Source organism: Eptatretus burgeri, chromosome 15 (genome assembly GCF_056783735.1).
Source record: "Eptatretus burgeri isolate ZD-2024b chromosome 15, Ebu_testis_v1, whole genome shotgun sequence".
NCBI classification, from domain to species: domain Eukaryota; kingdom Metazoa; phylum Chordata; class Myxini; order Myxiniformes; family Myxinidae; genus Eptatretus; species Eptatretus burgeri.
This window is the reverse complement of record NC_140975.1, coordinates 41,024,436-41,041,344: the sequence shown is the minus strand read 5'-3', so window position 1 is coordinate 41,041,344 and position 16,909 is coordinate 41,024,436. Positions and strand designations below refer to the sequence as shown.

At 45.8% G+C, this 16,909-nt stretch overlaps 1 long non-coding RNA gene across 2 annotated transcripts in view; it reads right to left on the bottom strand.

Moving 5' to 3' along the window:
- LOC147012027 (uncharacterized) overlaps positions 1 to 16,909 on the bottom strand; it is a 37,659-nt gene that overhangs the window by 15,631 nt on the left and 5,119 nt on the right. The window contains exon 3 of one of the 2 annotated variants that reach the window (XR_015051894.1): positions 12,348 to 15,404. The exons of the other annotated variant lie outside the window; for it this stretch is intronic. This is a non-coding gene — a long non-coding RNA (uncharacterized LOC147012027). Of the gene's footprint in view, positions 1 to 12,347; positions 15,405 to 16,909 lie in introns of those variants that run through there. 2 annotated transcript variants of the gene reach the window in all.

Genomic DNA, 16,909 nt, shown 5'->3' with positions numbered 1-16,909 from the left:
TTAGACTGTCACTTTGTGTCTGAAATACAATGTACTTCCCACACTGAACACGCCCTCTTAGACTGTCACTTTGTGTCTAAAATCCAACGTACTTCCCGAACTGAACACGCCCTCTTGGACTGTCACTTTGTGTCTGAAATCCAATGTACTTCCCATACTGAACACGCCCTCTTAGACTGTCACTTTGTGTCTAAAATCCAACGTACTTCCCGAACTGAACACGCCCTCTTAGACTGTCACTTTGTGTCTAAAATCCAACGTACTTCCCGCACTGAACACGCCCTCTTAGACTGTCACTTTGTGTCTGAAATCCAACGTACTTCCCGTACTGAACACGCCCTCTTAGACTGTCACTTTGTGTCTGAAATCCAACGTACTTCCCGGACTGAACACGCCCTCTTAGACTGTCACTTTGTGTCTGAAATACAATGTACTTCCCACACTGAACACGCCCTCTTAGACTGTCACTTTGTGTCTGAAATCCAACGTACTTCCCGAACTGAACACGCCCTCTTGGACTGTCACTTTGTGTCTGAAATCCAATGTACTTCCCGGACTGAACACGCCCTCTTAGACTGTCACTTTGTGTCTGAAATCCAACGTACTTCCCGTACTGAACACGCCCTCTTAGACTGTCACTTTGTGTCTGAAATCCAACGTACTTCCCGGACTGAACACGCCCTCTTCAACTGTCAATTTATGTCTGAAATCCAACGTTCTTCCCATTCTGAACACACCCTCTTAGACTGTCACTTTGTGTCTAAACTCCAACGTACTTCCCGGACTGAACACGCCCTCTTAGACTGTCACTTTGTGTCTGAAATCCAACGAACTTCCTGGACTGAACACGCCCTCTTAGATTGTCAATTTGTGTCTGAAATCCAACGTACTTCCCGGACTGAACACGCCCTCTTCGACTGTCAATTTGTGTCTGAAATCCAACGTACTTCCCGGACTGAACACGCCCTCTTCGACTGTCACTTTGTGTCTGAAATCCAACGTACTTCCCGGACTGAACACGCCCTCTTAGACTGTCACTTTGTGTCTAAACTCCAACGTACTTCCCGGACTGAACACGCCCTCTTAGACTGTCACTTTGTGTCTAAACTCCAAAGTACTTCCCGGACTGAACACGCCCTCTTAGACTGTCACTTTGTGTCTAAACTCCAACGTACTTCCCGGACTGAACACGCCCTCTTAGACTGTCACTTTGTGTCTAAACTCCAACGTACTTCCCGGACTGAACACGCCCTCTTAGACTGTCACTTTGTGTCTGAAATCCAATGTACTTCCCGGACTGAACACGCCCTCTTCGACTGTCAATTTGTGTCTGAAATCTAACGTACTTCCCGGACTGAACACGCCCTCTTCGACTGTCAATTTTTGTCTGAAATCTAACGTTCTTCCTGGACTGAACACGCCCTTTTATACTGTCAATTTTGTCTGAAATCTAACGTACATATTTAGCAACACCCGAAAATAAGTTGCAATAGGCCTACGTCCAGATAACATCAAAGGCTATAATCTGAAGGTAGGGGGAACCAGGGAATGGGTATGAGGTCATCCCTTCATTGCCCGGATTCTCTTCTTTTCTTTGTTCTTCGAAAGCGCGGTGTCCGACAATAGATTCTGTACCTTGAATGCGTGCGTGTTAACTGTTCAAATTAGAGGTGTTTGATTATCGGATGCACCCAAACAACTGCCGCTCATCACATCAATTGTCAATATCAACCGCCATCATTACCTGTGTTGTGTCTTGTGTGTGTGATCTTCAAATTAAAGCGTCCAAGCGGTGTTCGATCATCGGATGTGCGCAAAAAAGTGCCGTTCATTGAAATTTGCATTCTGATTCTCGTTCACCCTCCACTGCTCCTGTTTAGTCTAGGGCTAGGCCTATATCATGTTAAACTTGCCCCATCAGACGCCAACCTTCCAGTCACACTGCAGAGGATGCAATTTCCAGTCAGACCCGCATACTCGAAGACCATAAACAAATCCCAGGGCCAAACATTTGACAAACTCGGAATATACCTCCCAGCCCCTATGTTCTCCCATGGCCAACTATAAGTTGTTTTTTCACGTGCAATAGGTTACTCCTATATATCTATCAAAGTGGATAATAATTCCTCACAAGGACTATTCAGCAACAAGACACTCACCCAAAATGTCATCTACAGGGAGATCCTTTAGAAAACTAAGGACAGGTAACCATAGTGCATGACATCCCTAATGACACCCTCCCCAGCTTCCCAGAACATCAACTATTATGCTCCATCCACCTTTTACCACCCATTCAACTCTGTGCGGAGCACGGGTATATGCTCGTAATAGTAATAATAATAATAATAAAAAACGGTCTCTTATAATGCTTCATCTTCCTCTTTCTCACGTGTGGTTCTCATTACTTTATCATAATTCAACACTTTTCCTATTTCAACAGACTGCTCTCATTTTGATCTTTCCTTCATACCTTGTCTAAAAAAATCTTACTGTTACAACTTTTCTTCTCTCCATTCTCTTAATTCGCCTTTATTGCATCCCTCAAGAAATGTCTTTAATCACATTTCTGAACTAAAAATTAAAAAAACCAGTTTGCTAAACATGATTACTTTCCATCAATCATCCTTTTTTTTCCAACTTCAATGCCAATTCACCCCTCTCACCTCTCCCACTCAAAGCAACCATGACACTTCCCCCTCCAAGCTTCCCCCTCAACTTTCTCCCTGAACCGTCCACACTCACTCTTCTCCCTCCATTCACCCCCCTCACTCACCCTTCTCAAAGTTATCCCCTCACATCCACAAAACTGCCTCCTTTCCCTGCCCTCTCTCTTCCATCTCATCACTCTACCTCCTCAATTCCTCAACTGCCTTCTGCCCCCTCTCTTATTACTCCCCAGTGTACTTCAACCCAGCACCACAGAGCCTTTTCTCCTCTTCATTCAGCCCCTCCCCTAGCTCTTCTGCAACCCCCCACACTCTTTCACCAACTCTCCTTACCTTCCCCCCACCCCCTCCTCCCTTGTACTGACCTCTCCCTCCCCTTCCCTTCCCTGCACCCAAAGCCTCCTCCCCTCCCTCTTCATTAACAGTGTGGACCTCCAATATCCTGGACCTTTGCTCAAACCTTACAGATCTTTCCATACAGGTTGCCACTGACAAACCAGACATAATCTGCCTAACAGAAACTTTGCTCCTTCAAGACGTCTCTGACTCTCTAGTATTTCTCCCTGGTTACTCCCTCCTCCGGTTTGACAGACCTGAGCCTTGTCCTGGTGGAGGAGTTGCTCTCTTCATCAAAGACTATTCTTCACTCTCCATGGACTGCCCTCACTCCCCCACATCCCCAGGAATATCTCTGGCTACGGATTCCCTCCACTCCCACCTCATGTTTATATGTGTGCTGTACCATCCACCAAACAGTGATGACTCCATTTACACCTCACCATCCGAAAACATGGACCACCTTCTATCCTCTCATCTAAACTCTCTCTTCCTCATATGTTGTGACTTAATTTGTCATCATGCCAGTTGGCTAGGTGTGGGTACCTCTCTCACCTGCCATGGCACTTCAGCAAAAGACTTCTGCAACTCATTGGGACTGACTTAATCAGTCAACTTCCCGACCCGGATCTCAACCAATGGTATTCCATCTCTTCTGGATCTGATTTTGACAAATTTCCCTCAAAATTTCTGCTGTTCTTTCTCCACTCCAATCGGTTCTACTGATCACATGCTTGTCAAAGTAAACATCGCTCTGGCTGCTATTAGAGAACCACCTCAGCACCGTCGAGGCTGGCATTTCACTCAGGCCAACTGGCAGGGTCTCCAAGCAGCCCTCAAACTTCTAGACTGGTCTCTGATCGCGACTTTCTCCAACATCAACTCGTCCTGGGAATTCTTTCAAAGAAACTTGCTCTCTCTCATGCATAGATTTATCCTTTCTTGTCTTCAGTTGCCCTACCTTTCCTCCTGCCCATGGTTCACTGAAGCTTGTGGCGAGGCAGTTGTCCTGAAACAACTTGCCTTTGCCTCATGGAAAGCAAACCCAACTGAAAGTAATCTCAGTTCCTTCCATAAAGCTCGGAACAAGTCTGTATCTACCCTCAGGAGAGCCAGAAAACATCTTTCTCATCTCGAGTCTGAACTCTCAAACCTCTCTCCCTCCTCTAAATCCTGGTGGCATCTCATCAAATTTGTTTCTGGTGTATGTCCCCCCTCCATCCCCTCCATCTATCTATAATTCCAGCTGTGTGTGTGTGTGTGTGTGTGTGTGTGTGTGTGTGTGTGTGTGTGTGTGTGTGTGTGTGTGTGTGTGTGTGTCTGTCTATCTGTCTGCGATCGCTGTTTCTCGACGACCACCGGTCCGATCTGATTGAAACTTGCCCGGAATATTGCCAGGGACCCGCGGATGTGCCATTTCAAGGTTTGATATTAATCGGACGAGCGGTTCCCAAGTTACGGCCATTTTATTGCTTTTTTCAGTGTTGGAGAGGTGTATATATCTCAGCTGAAGTGTCGTTCCACCTTATCATGCAATTTTTTCCCAAAGATATCTCAGAATAATGATAACAGCATATTAATAATAATAATAGCACAATAATTGGCAGTAATAAAAAGAATAACGTGATACAATGACCAATGTCTGTCAACCAATAACGACCTATATATTGTCTGTCAACCAATAATGACCAATAACGTCTGTCAACCAATGACAGAACACGGTGCTATGACGTCACAATTAATGTTTTGAGGGAAGAGAGGGGCGAGACTCGGGGTGAGAGAGGGGGGGAGAGAGAAGGGCATCATAATTCTTCTTCTTCCATTGATATGATGTCACAATTGACGCTGAGGACCTCAGTATGTTTCCCAAGTTATGGCCATTTATGATACGGTTGGTCCGATCTAATTGAAACAATGCCCCAATCCAGTCGTCGTTTACGAGAGCGAAGGAAAGAAGCTGCACAGACTGGCACGCACCTACGGGCCCGCACTAGTTACCTCAAATGGCTGCACTGCTGATACCCCACGTGAAAAGGCTGAATGCCCAAACTCGGTGTTTGCATCTAAATCTTGTGTCCAAAACCCATCCCTTTCTGTGCCCACCTTACCCAGTCGCACCCAACTGTCCCTGAACTCTGTGTCCTTTTCTTCTGACAAAGTGGAGAGCTTGCTGTTAAACCTTGACTCAGATTCTGCAACCAGTCGAGACGGCATCAGCCCACATGTCCTAAAAACCTGCTCCTCTGCTCTTGTTCACCTCTCTCTGTTCTATTCACCCTCTCATTTGCTCAAGGTCACCTGCCATCTGCTTGGAAGTCAGCAAACATTACCACCCTGCATCAAAAAGGTGCAAAAACAGATCCCTGCAACTATAGACCAATCAGCCTTCTCCCAATCATCAGCAAGGTTATGGAATCCATCAACACTTCAGATATTAAATCCTTCCTCTTCTCCAATGGCCTGATTTCTGATCATCAATTTGGTTTCAGACCAGGTAACTCTTCCCTGGATATGCTGCTTCTGCTCTCCCAACAATGGATGGAGGTCCTCAATGCCAGACATGAAATCAGAGCCATATCCCGAGACATATTGCGTGCTTTTGACACGGTCTGGGACCCTGCTCTGCTCACCAAACTCTCTTCCTATGATATCCAAGGCCATCTCCACTCATGGCTCACAGACTTCCTCTCCTGTTGCAGTCAACACTGTAGTGGCCCGAAATGGAGTTCTCTTGTCCACACTTCCTGCCCAGGCTGGAGTTCCTCAAGGCAGTGTTATTGGCCCTATTCTTTTTCTGGTTTTCATCAATGATCTCTCCAACTCTCTGGAAATCCTCTTTATCTCTTTGCTGATGACTCCACCCTCTGTCGTACCATATGTCATCCCTTGTACCAGCAAGCAGCAGCTTCTTTGCTCTCTGCAGATCTAGATAAAAATCACAAATTGATCCAACACATGGAACATGTCTTTCAATCCGGACAAATCACACATTCCCACTATGTCTCTCCGAAAGAACCGTTTCAAACCCCCACCCCCTCCCCCATCTACTTTCTCAACAATCTCTGGAAGAAGTCCTTTCATTCAAGCCAATGGGTCTCACTATCTGCCATGATCTTTCCAAGAAAAGCCACATTTCCAACCTGGCCTCCAAAGCCAGTTGCCAACTGGGAATCCTCCGTCGTGCAAAGTCCTTCCATAGCTGACCTGAACTCCTGACCACTTACGTGAAGCTTTTGTCCGCAACCTGATGGAGTACTGCTCTCCCCTCTGGGCTGGTGCTCCTGCCTCTCACCTTTCTCGGCTTCATGCTGTGAAAACCAAGGCATTTTGGATCATTGGCATATACCGTGGTATGGCTGAGTCTTTGGGCCTTTCACTCTCTCATGACAGGCAGGTTGATGGTCTTTCTGTCTTCGACCATCTCCTCTCCGGTCTCGCCCCCCCCCCCCCGCTCTGTCTGTGATATGTCCCCACCACATTTCCACAGGGTGCTCAAGGTCCGCCAGCAACCCCCTTCTGGAAAAACTACCAAAATCACGAATCGCTGATCACCTTCACTCTTTCATTCCTCTTTTTCCCCACCTTTGGAATAAACTCACGCACTCTCTTCAATCCCATTCTTCCCTCCAAGCCTTAAAAACAGCTGTTCACCACCACCTCTTATCTTCCCCATCCAAAACCTTGATCTTTTTTACCCCCGTTGATCTACCCCAAACTCACCTAGTTCAAATTCCCTGCTTTCCTTTCTGAAAGTCCCTGCAATGTCCATCTTGTATACCCCTTGTTTCCCACCCCCTCTCCCTTCCACAGATCTCCGAATGTCTCTGTTCCCCACTGTTTTGTCCTTCCCTCCCCCCCCCCCTCTTGTCTCATGCCCCCCTTGCTGTGCGTTGTGTGTTCGCTCTCATACGAGCCTCAACAATATATACAAAAAAATAAAAGAGACCCCTTTACCCACTGGTGTTCTGGCTCTCCTACCCCCTGCACAGTTCCACCCTCACCAGTCAGTTCTCCTGCCCCTGATCCACCTGCCCCATTCTCAGCTCTGCCGGCTCTCCTGCTTCTCCCACTTCTCAGTACTCCCCCCCCTACTCCCTCCTCCCCCCACCCCACACCCGGGCAACACCGGGTAACCCTACAAGCATTAAACTAAGGAGTTCATATTATACCTTACCATGCACAGTTTTGAGAAAAAAGGACATGGGAAGGATTTTTTAATTCTTAGTTTGTATTTCAGAGCACAACCCTCCTGTCCCCAAAACCATGTCTTTTTATCAACATCACAAACTGAGATTGAAGGGGTGAGGGACATTGGGTTTGGATTGGTATATTTCTGCTGAATCTCACCCGGTGGCTCCGGGAGGTAAACATGATGCACAGCTCACATGCCTCACTGCCTTTGCGTCAATAATTACTTGATGTGCTGGGGATAACATGAACCAGCAGATAAATAAAGTCCCCTCCCTCTTTCTCCCAAGTGGAAAATAAAATCGATTTTGGAAAACAATCGGGAATCCTCATGGCTTGACATCATCGAAAGATACATCCACTTTTGGGGAGTGCTGTGTGATAAGTAGATGCTCATGAACCCACCAAGTGCCTTGGGCTACCTTTCTTGGATTAGCTCTGCCTTCCCACTAGAGGCAGAAAGCTCTCTACATTTACAGATATCACGGCAGATCAATGGGCAGCAGCTCGACGGCTCCTTGAGATGGAACGAGAGGGAGAGGAATGATTTTTGTCATTTTATTAATATTTCAGCACATACCATACATAGTTCGAAAAGGGTGCAAATGAAATAATGCAAAGCCAAATGTGACGTACGAGATTTTCAGCAAACAGATCCTGCCAATGCAAATGTTTGTGCAATAATGATCTGATCCGACACTGACATTAGGCTGTCTTGTCTGGGTTCGATTCCAGACCTGAATATAAGCTGTCAAGACTTGCGATTCACAGGTAAGGCGTTGCATCAATGAGTACGTTGTGCCTCAGATGGATGCGAGGCTGGGGACCAATTTACCAGCATCGATTCCTGTCGCTGGTGGGCTTAGAGATGCTATGGTGTATTTCAATGAAGAGAAAGGCCCACGATACCTCCTAGCTCCCTGAGCATACATCATGATGACAAAAGTGGGTCATGACAGCCTACTTTCATATCAAAATGGCAGAGGAAGCTGATGATTATAATGATACATAGGTTAACTAGTTATATTGGTTAACTTAGCATCTTCTTCTTTCGGCTGCTCCCGTTAGGGGTCGCCACAGCGGATCATCCGTATGATCCACATAGTGATTTGGCACATGTTTTACGCCGGATGCCCTTCATGACGCAACCCTGGTCGCCTCTAACGACACAGGGATATGGTACACCTATTTTAACCGGGGTATACACCGGCCCAGTACACTGGTACTCACTTCGCCGACCTCGGAAGGATGACAGGCTGAGTCAACCCCCTGGTGTATTAATTCAGTGGCCCAACGGGGCTTGAACTCAGTACCTTTTGGATCCCAAGCCACTGCCCTAACCACTGCGCCAACACCAGGCTCATTGGTTAACTTAGCATAACTTAACCTATATAACTCACTCATGAATGTATACGACTCACCATTAACCAACCAGTGAAAAGTTTTGCAATATACTATGGGCTCGTCGATTTATTGGGTACTTGCAGGAGTGCCTGGCATTTCCGGGCAACGCCGGGTCCCTCCCTCCTCCCACCCCTTCCCCTCACTCATCCAACCCCTCCCCCTGCCTCCTCCCACCCCACCCCTCTCCCTCCAGAATCCCACGCCCCTCCCTTCCCCTGATTAGTGGAGGTTGGCTTTAGGGATTCTCACTCTCTGGGAACGTGTACAGTGCAAAAATGCAAGTCGTCTCCACAAATGATTTGTAATACCTTCTGCCACCACCACCATCAGGTGGCCCTATACGATGCACATTTACATATAGAATTTTCTTTGACATTCCCTCCCAAACCCCGGCAACTACAGATGAAACCAAGTAGCCCATGTTCACCACGAGGTCGAACTTGGTCCATGTGTCAAGTTTGGTGGCAATTAGCTCAGTCGTTTTGGCATGATTGGTGTTGCACACACAGAAAATGACATTTATTTATTATATGCACGGAAGGTGCAGGAATGGAGTTTCCAATGACGTCACTTCCTTCTGAGTCTCTGCCACACAGAAGTGACATCATGGAAACTCATCAGTTGGACAAACAAAGATTTGGAAACACCAACAGAATGTCAATTAGTATGGTGTTGGGCCATCACGTACATTCAGGATGGCATGGATAAGGCGTAGTATGGCATGGAGGGTCTGGGTCTGGAACTGTTCTGCAGGAATGTGACACCAATCTTCCACAAGGAAGTCCTCCAATTCACGTTAGTTTGATGGAGGTGGAAACCGCTGTTTTTGGTGCCTCCCCAGACAATCCCACAAGTGCTCTATGGGATTGAGGTCCGACGATTGGGAGGGCCATTGGAGATAGGTAACTTCGTCCTCATGCTCCTCAAACCACCCTTTGACAACACATGCCTTGTGAACTGGAGCATCCTAAAACACACCCCTCCCAGCAGGGAAAAATCATAGGGTGCAGTTCTTGCATATGGCATCTTGGCTGCAGGGTAGCTATCATTTCTTGGAAGCATGGCTGTGCCACTGATGCTGTGCCCCTCTACCAGTACACTGGTACTCATTTCACCGACCTCGGAAGGATGACAGGCTGGGTCAACCCAACCTGGTGTTCATTCAGCAGCCAACGGGGCTCAAACTCATGACCCGAAGATCATGGCCAGATCAACTCGTGGCCAGCCACCCTAACCACTAAGCTAATACAAGGCTATGGGATGCAGATGATCGCTCAGGATGGTAATGCATCATGCTGCATCGACCCTGCCTTCAAATGGATGAGTGGACGCAGGCCATACCAGGAATATGTACTCCCATACCAATATGGAACCGCCAGAACCTTTTAATGCTGGAACCAGGTACTTGACGGTGTAGAGCTCCCTGAGCTGTTGCCATACGTGCACACGTCCATTTGTTGAGAACATGGTGATGGACAACTCAACAGACCATACCAAGTTCCTCCACTGCTCGGCAGTCCATTTCATATGCTTTTTGCACCACTGGATCCGCAAACTGGCATTGCCAGATGTTATGAGCGATTTATGCATCGCGACCGCCCTGCGAAGTTCCCTTCTGACCATTTGATGATGCAGGATACCCATGACCCACGATGAATTTCACAGACAGTTTGTCCGCTATTGCTCTCCTATTTTGCCTCGCTGTCCGGACAAATGCCCATACATCACGCTTGTCGAATATGCGATTCCACCCATTATTGCCCTTCAATGAGGTCTTTCCTTCCTTTTTCAAGAATGGCATCACCTTTGAGACAATTCCTTGTGACACGTTAACCATTTCTGCAGCATTTGTCACTGAAGAGCCTCCCAAACCCGCACCAACAATTACATCCCTTTTGAAGTCACTGAGGTCTCCTCTTCCGGCCATGCCAGCTCTTAATACTGGACTCGAGCTGCAGCCTGCCGATATACAGACGATCAGAGGACTGCCGGGAAGAGATATGCATATTTCAAACGCTGGTCACATATTTGTGGCAGCCCCATACTTTGCATATAAGTTGTACGGCCCGTGTACACTGGTGTTTTGATTTATTTTGTCCACTATCCGTATACATAAGAGCGAGTTGATTTTGTGCATGTTCATGTATGTATGTATATATGTATGTATGTCCGTGTGAAGCCATTTCTTTGATTTCTATACAATTCCACACCCCTGGCAAATCTCCACCAAATTTTTCAAACTTGCTGGGGGTACCCAGGAAAATGTCATGGGCACAAACCACCCCCCCCCCACCCCTCTATCCCCCAGCAAGGCAATTCTCTCTACGTCGGTGTATGTTTGTGTACATCTGAAAATCACAGAAAATAAATAAATAAGACGACAACATGAGAGTGCTCGAGAACATGAGATTGAGGATAACCTGACCACAAAAAGGGAAATGTTGCCATGAGGCTCAACATTGCCGTGGTGTACATCCACGTTAGTTTTTGCTACACCTGTAAACAATCTTTGTGATAGTTTGCTAAAGTCTAAATAACCTGATCTTGATCAGCTGAACAAACTTCTTGTTTACAATGCCTTCTTTTCTATGTTTGCAAAATAAATCATGGGAAGTATTAACAGACACATGCATGTAATCGGTAAGTCACAACCTTATAAGACAAAGGCGCAATTAGTGAGCCAACCTATCTGATCAGTGGTGGATTGGCAATTACTGTCTGCTGAAGGATGCCAAACCTGCATGCTGTCCCATGCTGCAGCATTTCATGCAGCCCTGGTGTTGCAATGAGCACCGCTGCCTTGTTTAGTCCCAGGATTTATTCATGTCCTGGTTGTTCCCTGCGGCAGACATCCCAGCATACGGAGATGCTTGCTCCATCAAATGGGGAACCCATCTCTATTTTCGGGATAACCTTCTCAAAGAGTATGTGCTACATAACTCAATGGGTTTTTGTGCTGAGCTGGGTTGGCTTGCTGCACAGGTGTTCACAGCAACCACTTTCCTTTGAACAATCTCATTTGGCAGAATCGAATCTAATTAGAAAACTGCCATTTGGCATGGTGTCATAAGGAAGCACCACATCATCAAGCTATACGACTTGTCTGCAATCATGCAATTCTTTTGCTACAAGTCTTCCCCATGTAGTTTTTCCGATGCCATCGCCATACAGACCTGTGGTATCGTACACAGCTGGAGCGTTGCTGTTTGGTGTTGAGTTTATAGGAAAATTTGGTGGTTTTTCAATTGTAGATCAAATGATCCATTGTAAAGTGCTGCACCGTCGCAGCTTCCCTGAATCAACGTCAAAACCAATGGATCTCTCCAATTGGTATTTCCAGAGCAAGTAAGGTTGGTTACACGCATCAGTTGTCTGGACACACGCAGCCACAGTTTTGAAATTACTCGCACTTTCTCCCATACTGTATTTTTGATGTCGCTCACCTTCGATATAAGCTCTTAACCTTGATAGCCTTGCTTTTCTGCAACCATTTTCAATATCATCCACCTCAGCTAATCCTTCGATGGCCTTTAAACACAATTTTACGCAATAAACTACAATAAAAGACCGGAAGACCTTTTTAACCATAGATAGGTGCACCTCTGGGTATACCAATCCACACAGAATGGGAAAACCCAGAGGTACACCTATCTCGGGCTCAGGAGAGACCGTAAGGTCTTCACCATCTCCAAGAGCAGGTATACAACATAGCCAGAAGATCTTAACACAAAGATCATAATTTATGCCCTGAGATGCCAAACTCTCACTGGGGTGCAATTGAATGACAGCAGTTCTTGCTGCTGAATTAAATACCACATGCATGTATTCAAACATATAGTGAGCAGCATTTAAGAGACAAAGATTAGTTTGTGGGTGAGGCAGCTATATCCAGGAAAAGGGAAAGAGAAATTATTGGACTATAAGAATGCATGGCCTTGCAACGCGTCGCCAGCACTGCACCAACTTGACATTCGGGCCGCCAAGAATGGCTTTGCTGGTTCAGTGGTCTGGCGGTGGGACGCCACTAAGTCCTGCAGTGCGCGCAGGGCGATGGTATTTCAAGATTTTCACGCTTGCTGAGTATAAAAGAAATTACCACTGGATGAGAAATACGAGAGACCGTTTCGTGTCGTTCTGCCATAGTTTGTGCTTTGGCGTGTGCTGCACACTTCAAATGAACCTGAAGGCACTTTGAGGGATTCTGATAGAACCCTCGAGAATTGTACATACAGATGGAGGGTGGAAAAGGTCACAGTCTGAAATAGCTTTGGTCATCTGTGATATGGCTGCAATGGGTTTTTATCCAAATTCAACTGCAAAATCAGACCCACGTTGTCTGACCCATTTTGAAGTGTGCAGCATGTATGGGTAGTTTAGTGCATGCAGACATTGAGTGCAAGTGAAGGATGGTTGGAGATTGGAACGAGCTGTCCATGCAGTTGTCCCCGAGAGATTCGAGCAAACCAGAATGCATCTCGTTTGACCAAGTCAGCACAAGGTACAAGCTTACTCTGAGTAATATCGCCAGAGAGCAGGGAACTGCTATTGTGTATTTATTGAAAGCCATCACTGATACCTGTCTGTGGTGACAAGAAAAAGACATCGCAAAATTAATGAATGCTCATTAAAAACAAAAAATGTCTGCAGTAAATTGCCAACGTACATTTGTCACTTCCCTATCACCACTTCTCGCTGTTTCTGCCTGTGTGCTCAAGTCTCACCATCTCGCTGTCCCTTTTTTCTGTCGTTCCCTTTCTTTCTTCATTTCTCCCTCTGTATGCCAAGCACGTATCTCACTGTTACGTCGCTGCTACCAACAAAGCCACCATCTTTACCTAAGGCTAACTGAAAGGCTATTATCATAAAGTGCTCTTTTCTAATACGTATCTCTTAAATCACGTGTCTTAGGCACAATTACAAGGGCCATGTACCTGTGACACTGACTTGAGAAAAGGTTTGATGGGACCAGCCTGAAGGGTATGGCTCTTAAGCTCTTGCAGGTGCGCAGGTTAAGCCCTTGTTGACCTGACATCTGTCAGGATGGTGCAGAGGTAGTGCACATACCTCTGAACTGGCTGGTCTGGGTTTGATTCTCGACCAGACCATAAAACCGTCGTATTGGTAATTTGCAGGCAAGTGAAGGCCTTTCTGCATTGACTGTGCCATCCCTCAGATGGATGTTAAGATGGGGACTGTCTGTCTGCATTTGTCCGTACACGTCGAAGACCCCGCGGCATCTACCGATGAAGATTAGGGGACTTGTCACCGGCACACTGGAACAAATTACAAATTCTTGCCTTGACTGACTGCTGGGATGGCTATGGAAAAACCACACAGCATTAGCCTTTCCGTGAGACTGTTTCGGAAGTTCCAACGCTCTGTCCAGTGTATAGACATAATGATGGAATGACATTGCCAGACAAAACCAATGCCATAATCCTTTGTTCATTTCCCCAACACCAAGAAACTACAACTCTGAAGCGTTTATAAGGAACACATTATTCATTCTCCAACCTTTGCTGCTCGTTTCATGATTCATGCTGACCCAGCTTATTGTGGCTGAGCCAAGATTATATTTTTCCACATGTAGTTATCTTCAATGGTAATACCAGACCGGCTTGTTTTTAACCAGTCAACCAACAATGCAAGATTGGAATTTTTTAAAGAATGGATATAGCAGTTTGCAAATACATGTTTGACATCATCACCTCGACACTTTTAGGGGCAATTGATCCCTCAAAAGGACGAGGCATTCTGCGACGAGTCGCCCCGTTTAGTAAAACCAGTGTTAAGCTGGGCGGCTTACGCCGAGTTATTTTGGTCAGCTTTTATCCTGTACAAGTCCTATTTAGCCTGCTCAAAAAGAAATTAAAATTGACAAATAAATATTTTGAGAAATTGCTTTATGATAATCTTGGCTCTTAACTTCACTACTGTAAGATAACAGACTCATGGGTACAGGTGGAAATGGAAGGTAGACTGTAATTGAATTGGGTGATCTGTGGGTGTTGCGTGTGCTTTTTACTGTCTAAGTATCGTAAGATATTGATTTTCTGAGTTGTGGATGTCATCAAGCATCAACATGTCATCCGCGTTAATCCAACCAAACCTAACTGCCTTCCCCCACCCATCCAACATTTTTTTTTTTTAAACCAAAAAGAAAACCCATACATTTTTGTTGATATCCTGTCTGTGATGTACCTCTTCACGCATGCCACCACCCCCTGCTGTTCGCCTTTCCCCTTCCTATTGAGTGGATGTCGGATCGGATTAGGATTGTGATGCGGGTGTGGGTGGGATTGGTGCCTGGGAGGGTGAGTGTGTTCGTAGATTGGATTATTTGGTTGGGGCTGTGGGGTGTGGATCTAGCACAGGCATAATGGACAAATGTCGAGCTTTCTTGGATAAAACAAAACACAGCAGGCATTCGACACATAAGATGTACAATGAACTGAGTTGCTCCATACACGAGTAAATAAATTACCATTAGTATACATAACACATTCCAAGGAAGTGCTTTATGAGAATGGAAGGCAGTTATATAGAGCTGCCTTCCAGAGGCCGCGCTATCGCACTCTTCCCTCCAGGGCTTCAAGCAGCATCACCATTTCACGTCATCCCCTATACTTACTTACAATCTATTTATTACCCCCATTTAACCTTTCCTAACCCAACCCTCTTACTTGCAGGCTGCTACCCTCCTACATTCCTGTTCAATCGTTCCGCTGCTCATCATGTCCAAGAGTTAAGCCGTTGCTCCACTGTCAGTTCATACCCTCGATGTCACCTTCTTCATCCATGAACCTCGTTCTTAGATAAACATGAATATAAAGTAAGAGGTTATTTGGATCAGCACACCCATATCACATTTCCATAAACCTATTCTCACCAGGTAAAAAGAAATATGAGCCTTCAAATAACATATACCTCATCCACACAAAACTTAGTCCAATTCATGAGTTCATTTGGACATATAATCTATTACTGAAAAGAATAGCGTCCATCCGTGTGTGTGTGTGTGTGTGTGTGTGTGTGTGTGTGTGTGTGTGTGTGTGTGTGTGTGTGTGTGTGTGTGTGTGTGTGTGTGTGTGTGTGTGTGTGTGTACATGTCACACTTCAGTCTAAAGGGTTCCTGCTGTCGTAGAATAATAAAAATGGTACTGTTGGAAAGCTAATAATTAACGATGTACTTTTGCACCTGTTTCTTTCAACCATTGACTCTGACCCTGCTACTGGACCAATCCTAAAAATTATCCTAAAAATCTACATATCCTAAAATCCTAAAATCACATATCCTAAAAATCTACTCTCTCTGCCCTTTTCACCCTGTCATTTACACTTGGTCATCTTCCATCTGCTTGGAAATCCACCAACATCACTGCACAACATAAAAGGTTACTTCTAATTATCAGCAAAGTCATGGAATTCATTATCACAGTTGATATGAAATCCTTTCTTTTCTCCAATAGCCTCGTCTCAGATCGCCTGTTTGGTTTCAGACCAGATCACTTTACCTTGGACATGCTGCTTTTATTCACCTAACAATGGATGGAGGCCCTCAATGTCAGACATGAGATCAGGGCTGTTTGCTTGGACATATCTCATGCTTTTCATACAATCTGGCATCCTGCCTTACTCACCAAACTCTCAGCCTATGGCATCCAAGGTGAACCCCACACATGGCAAACTGACTTTCTCTACTCTCGCAGCAAAAATGTGGCTCTCAACGGAATCCTTTCATCTCCACTCCCTGTTTAGGCTGGAGTGGCCCAAGGCAGTGTTCTGGGCCCAGTCCTATTCCTGATCTTAATCAATGATCTCTCCAACTCTATGGAAATCCTCTTTATATATTTACTGATGACTCCACCCTTTGCTGTGATATCCGTCGTCCTTTAGATAGGCGGGCTGCAGCCTCTTACCTCTCTTCAGACCTTGAGAAGAAAATCACAATCTTGGCAAACACTTGATACATGTCTTTCAATCCTAACAAATGTCTCTGTCTCTGAAAGGATGGTCTGACAAACCCTCCTATCTACTTTCTAAACAAACCTCAACGAAGTTCAGTCATTCAATCTCCTGGGTCCTCACCATCAGCCATGCTTTTTCTTGGAAAAAACACATTTCAACATTGGCCTCCAAAGCCAGTTGCTGATGGCATCTTCCATCATACAAAGTTCTTCCTTGACACATGTGAACTCCTTTCCACCGATAAGGCCTTCATCCGCAGATTGATGGAGTACTGCTCTCCCCTCTGGGCTGGCTCCTCTGCCTCATACCTTGCTCAGCTTGACACTGCAGAGAATGAAGGCCATTAA